The sequence below is a fragment of the Bidens hawaiensis genome, unplaced genomic scaffold, assembly GCF_021521415.1.
Source record: "Bidens hawaiensis isolate Kalapana, Puna unplaced genomic scaffold, B.hawaiensis_p1.1 tig00008105_1, whole genome shotgun sequence".
NCBI lineage: Eukaryota > Viridiplantae > Streptophyta > Magnoliopsida > Asterales > Asteraceae > Bidens > Bidens hawaiensis.
In genome coordinates this window covers 1171486-1189867 of record NW_027491576.1, presented here as the reverse complement: position 1 = coordinate 1189867, position 18382 = coordinate 1171486, and positions in this window count along the sequence as shown.

Here is an 18382-nt window from a genome sequence, read left to right as displayed (position 1 = left end):
TTACACCCGCCACTAAGCCAATATCTAGATCTAATCCGTTTTAGGCATAAAGTTTGGACCTTTATAAGTTTAAAACGTTCTAGGCTAGATTTAGGGTTTCCTTTATGAACCGTTTATATCTATGAGTCCATTTCATCCATTTTAATCATCAAGTTTGTATTTTTATGGAACGTCTAGACCCGATCTAATCTAGGGTCAAGTTTCATGGCAAAACGTTCATAAAAATGTAACCTTTAAGCTTAAAACGTACCTTTAGACGTTAGTAGGGTCACGGCTAGCTTGATACACGATCTTGGACTCGTTAGCTCAGTTGTATGATCGAAGATCTATGATTAATATGATCGGATTATGGTGTGTATAATGGGTGGCGGCTAAGGAAGGTATTTTATGGCTTAAGTGTGTGTTTTAAGGTGTAGAGAGAATAAGTTGGATAAGTTAGATGGAAATGGAAAGATTTAGGGTTTAAGGGGTATTTATACTCCGTTAAGCCCATGGACCTAAGGCCCATCTTTTCTTTTTAGTCCATGATTAATTCTGTCCAATTAGCCTACTTCTTTTTCCCTCTTTTATTATTATTTTATTTACCATCTTAAGTAAACTTGTCCACCATAGGAGATAATATATAAATTATTATTTATTGAAATTTTGGGATGTTACAAGTATTCCTCCTTAAAGAGGTATCGTCCCCGAAACCTAACTATTACATAAACAGATTAGGGTAAAACTTGCGCATCTCATCCTCAGCTTCCCAAGTAGCATCTGATCCCTTACGATGCTTCCATATCACCTTTACCAAGGGTATAACCTTGCGATGAAGTTGCTTTTCCTTGCGATCAACAATCTCTATGGGTTGCTTAATTTAGTTCAGCTGCTCATCAACCTCGATGTCCATCAATGGCACGTGAGACGTATCATCAGCTAGAACATTTCCTCAAGTGAGAAACATGGAAGGTTGAGTGAATTCCTTCTAGCTCCTCGGGTAAATCCATCTTATAAGCTACTTCACCCACACGATCTAAAATCTTAAATGGTCCGATGTATCTTGGACTCAACTTCCCCCTCTTTCTAAAGCGAATGGTCCCTTTCCAGGGCGAGACCTTGAGCATCACATTGTCACGAACGTTAAACTCGATCGGTCGTCGCCGCTTATCAGCATATGACTTCTGTCTGTCTTGAGCATTTTTCATTCTTGCTTTAATCTGATCGAACTTTGAAGACGTCACTTGGACCACCTCTAAACTTCCCATCTTTTTCTGACCAATCTCTCCCCAACATACCGGGGTTCTACATCGCCTACCATAGAGCATTTCAAACGGTGGCATACCAATACTTAAATGGTAGTTGTTTTTATTGGAGAATTCTGCTAAATGCGGGTAATCATCCCAACTTCCACCGAAATCTAAAACACAAGCACGTAGCATATCCTCAAGGGTCTGGATCGTCCTCTCGGACTGTCCATCGGTTTGAGGATGATACGCCGTACTGATGTTCAATCTTGTTCCCATAGCTTTATGGAATTTCTTCCGAAACCTCGAAGTAAACCGTGTATCTCTATCAGACACGATTGATAATGGTACTCCATGTTTAGATACAACCTCTTTTATGAACAAGCTTGCTAACGTTTCTGACGAGATAGCCTCTCGTATGGGCAGAAAGTGAGCACTCTTGGTCAAATGATCCACAATCACCCAGATGGTATCATGGTGCTTAGCTGTACGAGGTAGCTTAGTTATGAAATCCATAGTGATGTGTTCCCATTTCCACTCAGGTATCCCGAGCGGTTGCATTTTTCCATATGGCTTCTGCTGTTCAGCTTTGACTTGTAAACAAGTTAAGCACTTACTAACATAATCCACCACATCATTTTTTTTTCTTGGCCACCAGTAATCTCTTTTAAAATCTTGGTGCATCTTTGTAGCTCTAGGATGAATCGAGTATCTTGACTTATGAGCTTCATCTAATATTCGACCTCTGAGATCACCATGGCGTGGGATCCACATACGATCGAACCTAGTCTTAACACCATGAGTGTTTTCCATCAAATCATCTTGCTGGCCGTAAATTCTTTCCTTATTTACTAACTTCTCGTCTACTAGCACTTCTGACTGCACCTTGATGATTTCTTCAAAAAGACTTGAGTTTAAAATCAGCTAGTATGACTTTACTGTTGCAAAGACTTCCTCATTCTTACAACTTAGCGAGTCAACAACCACATTAGATTTACCCGGATAGTACTTAATGTCGCAGTTGTAATCCTTAATCAACTTCAACCACCTCCTCTGTCTCATGTTCAATTCCTTCTGCTCGAAGAAGTACTTTAAGCTTTTATGATCAGTGTAAATGGTACACTTAGTACCATACAGATAATGCCTGCATATCTTGAGAGCATGCACTACGGCTGCTAGTTCTAAATCATGCGTCGGATAAGTACTCTCGTGCACTTTCAACTCTCTAGACGCGTAAGCTATCACTTTCCCTCGTTGCATCAACACGCAACTTAACCCACGATGCGAAGCATCAGTACAAACAACCAAATCCTCGTCACCATCGGGTAAGGCAAGGATTGGAGCTTGCGTGAGTCTCTTCTTTAACACCTGAAAAACTTCTTCTTGAAACTTACCCCGACTGAATACTATCGACTTTCGGGTCATACCGGTTAACGGTGCGGCTAAATTGAAGAAACCTTCGATGAATCTCCTATAGTAGCCAGCTAACCCTAAGAAGCTTCGTATATCAGTCGGATTCTGCGGAGTCTTCCAATTCGTTATCGCTTCAATCTTAGCTGGGTCCACGGTAATCCCTTCAGGATTAATCACGTGACCTAGAAATTGCACTTCTCGCAACTAGAACACGCATTTTGAAAACATAGCATACAACTTCTATTTCTTCAGAGTCTCCAATACCTCTCTTAAATGCTCAGCATGATCAGTCTTGTTCTTTGAATAAATCAAAATATCATCGATGAAAACAATAACTGACTTATCCAACATTCGCCGACACACCCTATTCATCATGTCCATAAATGTTGCGGGAGCATTTGTTAGACCGAATGACATTACGAGGAACTCGTAGTGTCCATACCGCGTTCGGAATGCTGTCTTAGGGATGTCTGCCTCCTTCACCTTCAGCTGATGATAGCCTGATCTGAGATATATTCGTGAGAACCAACTTGAACCTTGCAGTTGGTCAAACAAATCATCAATCCTGGCAAAGGGTATCTATTCTTTACCGTAAGCTTATTCAACTCACGATAGTCTATGCACATTCTCATACTTCCATCCTTCTTCTTCACGAACAACACTGGTGCACCCCACGGGGAAACACTTGGTCTAATAAAACCTTTGTCAAGGAGTTCTTGCAGTTGGGACATCAGTTCTTTCATCTCGGACGGTGCTAGACGGTAAGGCGCTTGCGTGTCGGGTTGGGCTCCTGGTACTAAATCTATCTGGAATTCTATCTCTCGCTCCGGTGGCAACCCTAGAAGATCCTCTAGGAATACTTCTGGGTAGTCGCACATGATAGGAACATCTTTCATTTCTTTTGTCTCGGCCGTAGCGTTGACAACATACGCCAGGTTGGCACCGCACCATCGTCTTAACAAACCCTCGGCTTTTATCATCGAAATGACATTAAGCCTAAAACTTTCCTTATCACCATAAACCGTCACCACACTACCATCCAAGGACTTTAACCTTATTATCCTACTCTTACACACTATCTGAGCTTTGTACTCAGACAGCCAATCCATTCCCGAAACTACATTGAACCCTCCTAAGGTCATAACATACAAAGTAACAGGGAACACGTGTCCCTCTAACTCTATCTTAGCGTCCTTAACCATTTTCATTATTTTAATCGAAGTGTCACTAGTGGTTTATACTATAAAAGTTTCAGACACTCGACAACTTTTCATTTTAGCTAATTTAGTAAATGGCGTGGCTACGAAACTTTTGTTCGCACCTGATTCAAACAATACTGAACCGGATATACCGTTTACTAAAAACGTACCTGTGACAACATCTGGAATTTGCTTGGCTTGTTCCCGAGTCAGCATGTAGGCCCTGGTTCTTGGCCTAGCTTGTTCAGTATCCTTCTTTCCACTTCCTCCAGCTTCACCCTCAGTACATTCCTTTGCAAAGTGACCCTTCTTACCGCATTTGTAACATGCGGACTTTGCAGTACAATAGGGAGCGTAATGCCCCACTTTTCCGCACTTGTAGCAGGCATTCGTACCAAACTTTCATTCACAAGCATGACTCTTCCCACACTTATAACAAACATCCGAACCCTTACCCCACCTGCACTCACCACTGTGTGCTTTGCCACAAGTCTTGCATGACTTGTTCCCTCAAACTCTAGGCTGCTTGCTCTTAGGGTTCCACATTTGGGTACCGGGTCGTTTAACAGGAGCGACCCATTTCTTCTCTTTCTTATCGTCTTCCACCATTACATCATCCGCAGCCTGGTCTGCATAAACCATCTCTGCGAATTCGACAGCAGAGTCAAAGGTAGCATGTTTACTTGCCCGGACCAGTATGCGGACTTTCTGTGGAAACCCCCTCACATAGCACTTGATTCTCTTAGCTTCGGTGTTAACCATATCAGGTACCAACCTAGACATTCGGTTGAACTCAGTGGTATACACACGATGAGTCATCGTTCCATCTTTCAAGTTCAGGAACTTCATCTCCGCCCTCTCAACTTCTGCGGCAGCACAGAACCTCTTCATAACCAGTTCTTTCAGGTCCTCCCACCTCATAGCCTTGATTTCCTCTCGACTCCTTCTCTGCTCAATCGATTCCCACCAATACATCGCCTCATCTTCAAACGATTGGGTGGCGTAACCGACAGCTTGGTCAGGACGACACTCACTGATTCGGATAATTTTATCCATGGCGGTTATCCATTGAAGAGTAGCGATTGCGTCTCCCAAACCAGTCAGCTTCGGCGGGTCACAACCCTTAAAGGACTTATAGTTGCAACCACCTCGGCCCCTCTTCCTCTCATCAACTTTCACAGACCTTACTACACTCGAAGCCTCCCTCTCTCCTTCATCATCTTTCCTACCACCTCCTCCCGCTCCTTCAGCTGTTCTTTCATGGCCTCCCCGCAGACTCCTCTGGGTTCAAGTTCTTCACTGCAGTGTCTACAGCTTGTACAATAGCGGCTTGGATTAATGGATCGAGTTGGACTCCCTCGTTGTTCTCAAGGTTTCTTCCAGCTGCGCTTCCTTCAGCTCCGGTGTTGGAAGCTGTTTCTACCGAAGGTTGTTGGACATGACGAGGCCTGCCACGACGTACCGTGCGGCCTCCTACTCCAACAACTGCCCTAGATCCAGCCATCGTATTCTGGAAAGGAAAACACAAACGTCATCACTCAAGGAAATATTTAGTACAAGGATAGTAAGGCTAACAGGTAATAACAGTGGCCAGTTGTGATTAGCTGATCACATAAATTTCCGTGTCCTATACACTTCCCCTTATGAGTCTATTTGTGCTAGTTCTTCATATAACAGTTAGGCAATCAAACAATCAAGAAATCCTATCCCTACACACATATCCTATATTTAGCAGTTAAGCTACCATTAACGTCCATTATTTAACCATACATTTTACCTTTACTGAGCTTGCTTTGGTGACACATGGCATTCTTGAACTTGCATCTTCTTTCATCTCTTACTAAAATCCCATTCTCTGTTCGAGTTTAAGCATGTAGGATGCTTAAATCTCTCGAACTTTGCTCTGATACCAACTTGTAAGGCCCCGTTACCGGTGCCTCACGTTTGGACGTTGGATTTACTCATTCACATAGTTCTAGTTATCAGAGTTAATAAAAACATTCGCGGAATATAAAAACTTTCATAGACATTACATTAATCCATAACTTGTCTTAGAATAAACACCTTGTCTTTCAAAATAACATAATACTAAACATAAACGTCTTCCAATGTCAGCCTCTTATTCAATGCCACGTGTTCCCCTCAAGCGAGCTGTCTCATTCTACTCACCTGCGTGCATACTAAAAGTCAGCTACGCTGAGTGAGTTCTAGTTAATAACATAACATACTTTACATACATACATACATACATACTTCCATTCATACTTTCATAAATCAAATTCTACTTTACTCTATTCTATTTTGCCTCGGATATTATTAGTGTCAGGTCCCGTTTTTTGCCTTGGATATTATTAGGGTCCAGTCCCTTTTCTACCTTTCTATCTCATACATTCATTCATAACATACATACTTATCATTCATAGCTTATACATAACATTATATCTTGGCAGCACGTGCAATATCCGAAGATCGTTCATGTACCGACAAGCCATCATTCTTACCTTTCACATAATCACATAAGGCATACACTTATCACTTAGGATAAATGCATTAACAATCACATCGAGTATGCACACAGCCCCGAAAACATAACACATAAATGGGGCTAGAAACTCACCTGAATGCGGTTACGTTCACCGTTAATAGTTATTCCTTTCTTGAGCTTTGCACGGCTAACTGTATAATATTTACATGTATCAATTAACTATTGCTACTCATAACGTATTTCTATCTTTACATAACCCACAACGAACAGGGGTCCGAGGGAAGCGCCCCTGGCAACGGGGTTCTAGGGGTGGCAGCCCCTAGCGTGGTCCAAGGGGCAGAGCCCCTGGCTGGGTTTAAGCTGGGCTTATTTGCTAAGATGGGCTTATTTGCTAAGCCTAAGTTAATGGGCTGGTTTGCTTTATTTTAGATATGGGCTTAACCCACTATCCATTATGGTACTTGGGCCCAACTGGACTCCAGCTCAAAACCCAACAGAAGTCTGATCAGCCAAGAACCCTTTTGGCAGGGAACTCGTGACCGAGAACACTTCGGTTGACCGAAAACGTTGACCGAAATCAGCTTTGACCGAGAACTCGTATCCGACCGAGAACTCTATGGCCGAGAACTCATGGGCCGAGAACTTGTTTTGGCCGAAATCTCAGGTTGAACGAGAACCACATGGTTGACCATGGATTCTTAAATTTTGACGAGAACCCTCAGGTCCAATGTTTTAAGTTCATTTCTCCATCATAATCATCATTTTTTTTCTCATCACTGCTAACTGTTTTATGGTTTATAACCAGAATTTCAACTACCCTTTAACTGCTTTACACCTGCCACTAAGCCAATATCTAGATCTAATCTGTTTTAGGTATAAAGTTTGGACCTTTATAAGTTTAAAACATTCTAGGCTAGATTTAGGGTTTCCTTTATGAACCGTTTATATCTATGAGTCCATTTCATCCATTTTAATCATCACGTTTGTATTTTTATGGAACATTTAGACCCGATCTACTCTAGGGTCAAGTTTCATGGCAAAACGTTCATAAAAATGTAACCTTTAGGCTTAAAACGTACCTTTAGACGTTAGTAGGGTCATGGCTAGCTTGATACACGACCTTGGACTCGTTAGCTCACTTGTATGATCGAAGATCTATGATTACTATGATCGGATTATGGTGTGTATAATGGGTGGCGGCTAAGGAAGGTATTTTATGGCTTAAGTATGTGTTTTAAGGTGTAGAGAGAATAAGATGGATAAGTTGGATGGAAATGGAAAGATTTAGGGTTTAAGGGGTATTTATACTCCCTTAAGCCCATGGACCTAAGGCCCATCTTTCCTTTTTAGTCCATGATTAATTCTCTCCAATTAGCCTACTTCTCTTTCCCTCTTTTATTATTATTTTATTTACCATCTTAAGTAAACTTGTCCACCATAGGAGATAATATATAAATTATTATTTATTGAAATTTTGGGATGTTACAAGATGAACACAGATTTTATTTATGAGGATGAAGAGGTAGAGGTTGAAGATGTGACTGCAGAGGAGTATCCTGACTTGTTTCAACACCCAAATGTTGATCAAGGTGCTCTAGTATTAAATGAGAAAATGTTTAAAGCCGTTGAGGATAATCTGGAGAAGGTGACTAAGGGTAAGAAAGTAATTGATATGAGATTCAATTCAATTGAGAATCCGACTGATGCTGAGATTGCAAGATGGTGTGGATATCGAAACAAGAAATACCATAAAGTTATTAAGGCTTATAGGTATGTAGATCAAGAACAGAAAGATGAAGCTGCTGCTCGTGCAAAAGCCAATCAGATGACTTTGTTCAAGACTGTATCCAAAGTTCAAGGTGATATTCTTTCTTGGCTTTTCGATTATGGATTAAAAGTTTGTATTGTTAAGTGGGAAAAAGGCGTCCAGTATTATGGAAAGATAATGGACGTTCTTTCTTTATCGAGATGGGATGTGAGGACGTTAGCTTGTCTTCCTTTAATTAATCGTGGGGGAAATCGGCATGCAGAGTGGTTTCATCAACACCTGCTATTCGAAGTCAACCATGGTTTCAAGTTTTTCAAGCCACGGGTTCCTACACGTATACGTATTGATGAAATTGATCCAAGGACGGGCTGGAGGAAGCTCGTACTTAAGGTAAAGCCGCCAAAAACTATGAAACGTGTGCCGGTGAAGACGTTGAATCAACACATTGTCAACTCATTCAATCGCTAGTATTACGACAACATAACTGGCGCGGCCGTCATTGTATTAGGTAAAGGTTGGAAGACTGAGCTGATGAAGATCATTGATCCAAAGTGGCTAGTCAACTTGACCGAGACCGACAACGACGTGCTACATAAGAATAAGATTTTATTTGAGCGACTTGAAGACTATGACCTGGCTATGCAGTTCCAACGCGTTGTGCGTGTAGGTCATGAGAACGGGATCCATAGCTGGAGAGACTGGCGAATCAAGCGCTTCAAATAATTTAAAAGACAAAGAGCTCAAGACGAGGGGTTTTCTGTTAGTGCATGGTTTTGCGTCTTGAGTCTTTGTATCTATCTATTATGTATTTGTCGTTTGATTTATGTAATAAACTATTAAGTTATTAAGTTAGTTCGCTAAAGTATGGTCTAGTTCGCTAAGGATGTTTAGCGAACTAGATCTAAGCTATTAACCCTCCTGATTCGTTAAGGATGTCTAACGAATCAGGGGGTGATTCGCTAAGTTATTTCATTTTAATGTATGTAACGAAGTGGACTCTAGTTCGTTAGGGAATGTTAACGAACTAGATCCATCTTTTATATATAGTGAACACTGTTCACTGTTAATTTAAGTTTTGAGTTTTAATTATCGAACCTCTGTCCAATTCTCTCTCAAGCTTCATACTAATTATATATACATACATACATACATACATACAACTGATAACATATACATATAACATACAATCAAACGTAATAATTAACTAGATCGTATTTATATTAACCGTATTCATACAAGTATCAGATCTGTGATCTGTGTATTGTTTAAAGTGTTTATCGTGTTCAAACAATTTCTCTCCATCTTATTCTCTACACACTCAAAACACACACACAAAACCCTCTCTTGAAGCCTTGAGCTAGAGAGAAAGGATCCAAGGCCAAACCAAGCTATATATTGATAGATCTTGGATATTTAAGCAAGATACAAGACTATAGTTACAACCAAGCTAAACCGTTACCTAACACACGTTTAAAGGTACGTTCTTGATCTTTAAAGATTACGTTTTTATGAACGGTTAACCATGAAACTAGACCCTAGAGTAGATCAGGTCTAGATAAGTCATAAAGTTGCAAACTTGATGATTAAAATGGACTTAACGAACTCACGATTATGTACGGATCGTTTAAAGAAACCCTAGATCTGGTTCAAGCTTTAAGGTCATTCGGGTCAAGTTTTGGCCGAAAACGGTTAAGGAAACATTTATGGGTCAATACCGAGCCATAATAAGGTGTTAGGGTTAAAACGAGTAAATATAATGATAGTAAAGGACCAACCCGTGACCCAATTTGTTCAGCCCGTTCGCTTACAAATACTATACTCGATTACAATGTTCTTAATCGCATACAACTTATATACTCGCTTACAATGAAGATAGTCGCTTACAATCATAAACTCGCTTACATGTATACTCGCTTACAATGTGTACTCGCTTACATGTATACTCGCCTAAAATGTATACTCGCTTACAATGTTCATTAGCTTACAATGTAATCATTAGTTTACAACGTGTTCATTAGCTTACAATGTGATCATTAGCTTACAATGTGTTCGTTAGCTTACAATGTGTTCGTTAGAATATAATGTGGTCATTGGCTTACAATGTGATCATTAGCTTACAATGTGATCATTATCTTAAAATGTGATCATTTTCTTACTATGTGATCATTAGCTTACAATTACAAGGTATGCAAATATTCTAAGTAAATTGTATTCTAAAACAAGACCATTAGAATAGACCAGACTTAGCCATTTTTGGCTAAAATATGAATAATATGTTATAACAAGTATTGATGCATGTAATTAATATACTAGCAGAGCTCAGTTAAGGAAAGGATTAACGATTAATGGAGAACGAAACAGAATCCAGGTGAGTTTTTAGCCCCATTCCTTTTTATGTTTTCGTGGTTGTGTGCATACTCAATGTGATTAGTTAATACACTTACCTTAAGTGGTAAGTGTGTACGATATTTGATATATGTGATAGATATGAATGATTACTTCTTGGTATGTGAACGATCTTCGGATATTGCACGTACTGTCAGGTTATAAATAAAGATATGAATGTTATATGTAATGTATGGATGATATATATATGTTATGAATGAATGTAAAGAGGCAGCTAGGTACAGAAGAAAATGGACCGGACCCTAATAATATTCGAGGCGGAAAAGGGACCGAACCCTAATAATATCCGAGGCAGTAAAGGGACTGGACCCTAATAATATTCGATGCAAAAAAGGGAACAAGCCCTAATAATATTCGAGAAAAAAGGGAACAAACCCTAATAATATTCGAGGCAGTAGGGCGTAATGCTCTTTAAAATGTATAAGTATGTAAAGTATGAATAGATTTATGGTATGTAAAGAAAGTATAAAGGAAAGAATGTATAAGTATATGAAAGTATTGTATGTCACTTGATTAACTAGAACTCACAGCGTAGCTGACTTTTAATATGCACGCAGGTGAGTAGGATGAGGCAGCTAGCTTGAGAAGGGCACATGGCGGATGAATAAAGAAGCTAGCATCTGAAGACACAAGTTGCTTTTATGAATTTATGATTAATTTGAAAGACAAGAATGTTTAATTAAGACAAGTAATGAACTATTATGTAATGTTTTATGAAAGTTTTAATATTTCGCGAAAGTTTTATTCAACTCTGTATTTAGAACAGTGTTTATGAGTAAATCCAACTTCCAATATAGGGCACCGGTAACGGGGCCTAACATATATCCCTTAAACAGGTTATAACATCCTCATTAAATTAAAAATTAATCATACTAAATATTTGATATGAAAATCCTATAAAATACGGATATACTAACATTTATCAAAGAATGACTCTGGTTATCAAATGATTGAACAACCGGGAGCAATTTACTTACGAGACTTAGTTGACATTCATAAAAAGTATCTAATGAATTATGAGTTCTAGTCCTAGTTAACCCGGCGAGATTCGAATTCCCCCTGGCAGCATAGAATTACAACAGCCCTGCCAAAACCCCTGTATGGCTTCGAAATGCTTCGGGGAGTTGAAAATAAGCATAGATCCGGAGATTCCCGAATAGGTTAACCTTTCAAACTGCTGCTGAATCCATGGGCAGGCAGAGGAAGGAAAGGCTAACCTATACCTATATGACTCCTACTCGGTAGACACGCTGCTCTTAGGAAGCAGTGCTAGAGCATCTCGGTTCGAGTCCGAGTGGCGGCATGCCATCTTCTAAAAGATATCCAATAGATCCTATAATTTGAAGATGGTGATGGCGCAAATACATTCCGTGCTTTTAACCCAACTCAAGCTGAAGAAACTTATTCAATGGTCACTGCTAATCGCTTTTGGTCCCAAATCTTTGGGGTTGCTTTTTCCAATAAACGTTGGTTACATTTCTTTATGTTATTTGTACCAGTTAGTATCCGATTTTTTTTAAAACTATATTATTTATAATTAAGAAACAAAATTTTACGGTAAAAAAAATAAACGGGTCATGGGTATCACCAAACTAAAGTAGCTTTTAAACCGGGTTATAACATCTCATTTATTTGTGAAACCCTTTCATCATCAAATCCTATTATGATATGGTCTAAAATATATTTATTATTAAATAAATATTCCTACACTTTTGAGTACTTTTGAGCCAGATTTTTATTAAATATTATTTTTAATTGATTCATATGTGAGTTTCTAAGGGTTTCAAGAAATACGAGCTAAAACTAAGTATCTTTATTTAGCTTGAAACTACTCAATAAATCAAACTATAACATTAAAGCAATAGACTATAAGTCAAATCCTTCTCTTCCTATTGGTTGTTCATTAGACTTTCCATGTATATCAATCACTTGTCTAATTTTCATTTTAATAAAATAAATCAATAATAAATTTCAATAAGATACAATCAATTCTCTATAATTATTCTCTTTCATCTTTCATTTAATCTTTAATCTTGAATTTTTTATTTTTATAATACGATTTCTTTATACTATAACTATAATTATCTTTTAAAACTAATTTTATTTTTTTAATTTTGATTGATTTAATTCACAAATATATGCTCCCATAAGGTTTAGTGTATTTTAGATAATAGATAATTTAGATAATTAATTGATATTTCATCAATAGGATTCAATATACAGAGATTACGGATTTAACTTTACTATAATTGGTTCAAATATTATATTTCTGAAAATTTATGAAATTCACCGATTGACTCATACAAATATGAAAATTTAGGAATGAATCACCCATTTGATTAATGAATTCTTTAATTACGAAATTTCTATGTTATAATTAATTATTACATATTATTTGATTAAGTATTAAGTATTTGATTAAGCATCCTTAAGGTTTACTATAAATAAGGATGTTGACCGATTGACTAATTATAAATTAATTATTATAGCTTCATATAGATTGACGATTGACTCATACAAATTTGAACCACTAGAGTATAAATTCTGATTTGTAAACTGTAAGGTCCCGTTCCCCGTGCCTCACTTTGGTCCATCGATTTACTCATAAACACAATTCTAAATACCAAAGTTAAATAAAACTTTACGCGGAATATAAAACTTCATAAACATTACATAATAATTCAAACATTCTTGTCTTTCAAATTAAAACATTAAATATAAAACATCTTGAGTCTTTAGATGCCAGACTCTTATTGCTTTGTCATGTGTCCTCGTTGAAGTCAATTTTCTCATCCTACTCACCTGCGTGCATACAAAAAGTCAGCTACGCTGAGTGAGTTCTAGTTAGTCACATATCATACAATACATACACTTACCTTCAATTATGCATCCGAAGATACATAATAATTACTTTACTATTTTACTTTCATTACAGAACTTCATACATACGTACATACTTTATTACTTTCATACTATATATTCACTGTCCTTTCTATCTCAGATATTATTAGGGTCTGATCCCTCTTTCCTTTGTCTATCTCAGGTATTATTAGGGTATGAACCCTTTCTTGTCTATCTCAGATATTAGTAGGGTCTGATCTCTCTTTACTTCTCTATCTCAAATATTATTAAGGTCTGATCTCTTTCTTCTCTATCTCAGATATTATTAGGGTCAGATCCTTTACTTCTACTTCTTCGTACATTTTGTCTTTACATACCCGCAGCATACATATACATTCTTTACTCATTCATACATATTCATATGCTATACATATATCCATCATACACATTCATCTATTTCATACATACCTCCCTTGTCAATACGTGTAATATCCGAAGATCGTTCATGTACCAACAAGCTTTCGTTCACATTTAAGATATACATAATTAACATATAAATCATACATGGCATACACTTACCATTTAAGGTAAGTGTATTAACTATCACATCGAGTATGCACACAGCCCCGAAAACATAACAAGGAAATGGGGCTAGAATCTCACCTGAATGCGGTTACGTTCACCGTTTATGGTTATTTCTTTCTCGAGCTGTGCACGACTAACTGTATAACAATTACACGTATCAATTTAACTATCACTACCCATATCGTGTTTCTAGTTTAATTGTTACCCTCAACGAACGGGGGTCCGGGGGCAACGCCCCTGGCAGCAGGGTTCCAGGGGCGGCAGCCCCTAGAGGGGTCCAAGGGGCAGAGCCTAATTCGTTAGGATTTTAAATTATTATTTAATTCTCTAACTCAATCGCTATGGCGAATTAAGCCTAATTTGTTATCATTCAGGGTCTGATTAGCTGATTCGTTAGTCTGGTTCGTTATCTTAGTTTGTCATCTTGTCATCATCTGGTTCGTCATTCCGATTCGTTATCTGAACATGACCTGATTCGCTATTCCAATTCGTTATCTAAACATCATCTAATTCGTTATCCTAGCATAGCGAATGAGCATATAATGAATGGGAGGGTTCATTCGTCATGTGGACACGCGAATGTATCTAATTCGTTATGATTTTTTAACGAATGACCAGCAATTCGTCTGGTATAACGAATTGCGCATCATGCTTACCCAAATCTTTGACTTTAGGGTCAAGGTCAAAATTTATAAGAACAAATAACAGTCAACATGTACGGGATTTCCAACTAACCCTTATTTCGTGATGAAACAACACGAATCTGGTGTCAATAGACTCGTATTGCCAGTGCCATCAAACCCTAACCATCAATTCATTCATACATCGCGTTTACACAGCCCGATTTGGTCATTTATAACCTGGTTACTAGTTTGACAAATTAATCCATAAATCGTTAATGTTTTTCCGCAAGAATCATCATGTTTGATTCGTTCTTACCATATGTATACAGATCTAAGTTTTCCTAAATGAATCCGAACCTAAATGAACAAGTTTACGTTATAAACGTACCTTAAACTAGTCAGTTAACGAACACGGTCTAGTCTTGATGTTGTTTCGTTTTGTCACAACGTTCTAGCACCAACGAGTTCGGGTTTTCATATTTGGATCTTGGCCCGGGTTAATGGATAGTGTTTGTGTGTGTTTTTGATGGTGTAGGCTATGGTGTAGAGATGGATAAAAATGGAAAGGTTTAGGGTTTAAGGGGTATTTATTCTCCCTTAAGCCCATGGACCTAAGGCCCATTCCATCTTATATTCCATTTTCTAAAGTCCAATCCCAACCGTGTACAGTTTATTATCTAAACCAATAAACGACACAATATAAAATAACGAAGTTTATCTTATTATTTCTTATCGAAAGTAGGATGTTACATAAACAATTTACGTAAATTAGGAATGAATCACCCTTGATTAAGGAATTCTTTAATTACGGAATTTGAATATATTAATTAATTTTCGTATATCATTTGATTAAGGATTTGATTATGCATCCTTAAGGTTTACTATAAATACGGATGATGACCGATTGACTGATTCTAAATTGAGCAATTATTGATTTAAATATATGGTGTTGATTTTCATTTTAAATATTCTAATTAATAATATTGTAATTGATAATTAGTGTTCAATTATATTAAAACCAAATTAGTAACTTATTTTTCCACAACTTATATGAATTACTTAATTATTTAAATGCTAATTAATTACATTATGTTGAGTATTTTTATTAATAATTCATGTGATTAAATTAAAACACTAGACAATCAATGATTATTAATAATTCATGTGAATAAAAAAAATCTATAATAAATTAAAATAGTAGACAATCAATGATTATTAATAATTATTGAATAGTTCTAAAATCTGGTCAAATATCATAACTAACCTATTAATGTAATTATGATATTAATTATTCTAATTATTATAAGAATCAAGAATTTACTAACTCATCTCATTTACATTATATAAATCTCAAGATTGAAATCCCTAATATCTTTCTCTCTCTCTCTCTCTATTTCGGCTTATTGATCAACCGTCTCCTATATTCTGGTAATGACCGATTTTGTTAAATGTTTTTCCGGTAAGGTTCTATTGTTTCCGGTAAGGTTTTCCGATAATGTTATATATTTATTTTAGTTGTTATATGATTTTAATATAATCTCTTTAGGTTGTAAATCAAAATTCAAGATTGAATTGATATGTTGAAGTTATTACGGTTTTTCGGTAACGTTTTCCGGTAAGGTTTTATATTAATTTTAATTTTTATATTAATTTGTTATAATATCTTTAGATTCTATATCAAAATCCAAGATTAAACTGATAATTATCTTTTGTTTGCATTGATATTAATAATTATATGATTTTTTTCTTATAATCTTTTTAGGTTATATGTCAAAATCAAAGATTCAATGGAGATATTCACTATTTCGTTTTTTTGGTAACGCGATTCAAATTTTTCCGTTGTAATTTATAACATCAATTTTACGTTTTTTCACATGGTTCAAATCTTCCATAATATGTAATATATTTATTATGTGATATTAATATTATTATTTAATTTTATCATTTAATGTTATTGTACCCAACTTGGTATAGCTAATTTCATGGACTGAGAATTGTTTGATAAGATGTCTTTTATTTTTGTTTAATATCGACTTGTATTTATGTTAGTATTCATGTATTTATTTATTTTTCACAATTTATGTAATTCAATTGATTATTATATAATCCTGAAATGAAATTTAGTTGATTATTCTATAATACATTAAATTATCTATGTTAAGATAATCAATCTTATATTGTTGTTGGTCAAAGTCCAATTATATTGAATAGGTTTAAATAACATTTACATACTTGATTTAATTGAATAGGTTTAAATAACAATAATTTGAATAAATTAACGATTTGACTCAATTTGATCATTTATATTGAATAGGTTTAAATAAAATTTACATATTTAAACATAATTCTCATTCCTAATTTGACTAATTTTTTTCAACCTTTTTTATTTTTTTGAATACCATCCATAATTATAAACTCATTTCAAAATTATTCAATATTCATGCATTAAATAAAAAAAAATATTAGTTTCTTCTAAATATTTCAAGTTATTGTGAATTTAATGTCAATTTCAAATAAATTCCTTAAGTAGGGCTGTTCAAAACCGGATATCTGAAAGTTCGGATATCCGAAACCGGATATACGAACCTTTCGGATAGTGAAAATCACTATCCGAATCCGAATCCGAAACTTCGGATATCCGAAATTTCGGATACCCGAACCTCGGATATCCGAATATCCGAAAAGAATAAAAAAATTGTGAGGGTGGGACTGACGGAGACGGACGATTGTGGTGTTAGTGCTGCCGTGAGGATGGGTGTGCTGCAATGGTGGTGGTGGTGAACGGTGGTGCTGCTGCGACGCTGGTGCTGGTGGACGGAGGTGCTGGTGGACGGAGGTGCTGCTGCGACGATGCTGCAGCTGTTGCGGCTGCCGTGAGCCCGTGAGGAGTGAGGACAAAGGGAGGTTAATGTCTGAACATTGAAAGAATAAGAGGTGTTGCCTTCTGATTGTGTTATGTGTGAGTTATAAGAGAGAAGGTTTTATATTATATATAATATAAAATATAATTAAAATTAAAATACTGGATAATTCGGATATCAGAAAAATCTGAAAACTACTATCCGAATCCGAATCTGAATTTTCGGATATCTGGGATTCGGATAGTTCGGATACAGATAGTCGGATAATTCGGATACGGATTCGGATAGTTTTGGACACCCCTATCCTTAAGTGAATAATAAAAATTATTTATTTGAACCATTTTGAAATTCGAATTCTTGACCACTTATATGAAGTTTACAAAAATAGGTTATACATTTAATAATCTGGTGCTCACGTACATTATAGAATCTTTAATATATTTGACCAATTTAATATGTCTTTATAATAATTTTTTAATTATCTTTTTCTAATTAAGGTAACCAATAAATTATTATTTTTAATTAATTAATGTATTTACGTTTTTATAAAGATTCTTATAATACACGTTTTAGTTAGGTTAGGTGATATAATGTTTTAAATACGATTATTTACAATATAATTAAAATTGATATGTTTAAATATTCACCATATTTCAAGCTACAGCATAAAATTAGTAATGTAAAATAATAAGTTAGTAATTGATATTTATTACCATTAATATAATTAATCATATCAATTAAATGAATTTTGGTAACTGGTATGAATTGTCAATTCCCATACATCTAAAATTAGACCCAATTAACAATAACATAAATAATTAAGCCTAGAATATAACTTTGTTTAACTTTATAAAAAAATAATTTATACTAATTAAGCCTATATATTAAAATAATTTTTACTAGAGACAGGATATCAAATTGAAAATTTTAATTGAGTCAATTAATTAAAAATAAATATATAAACTAACATCAAAG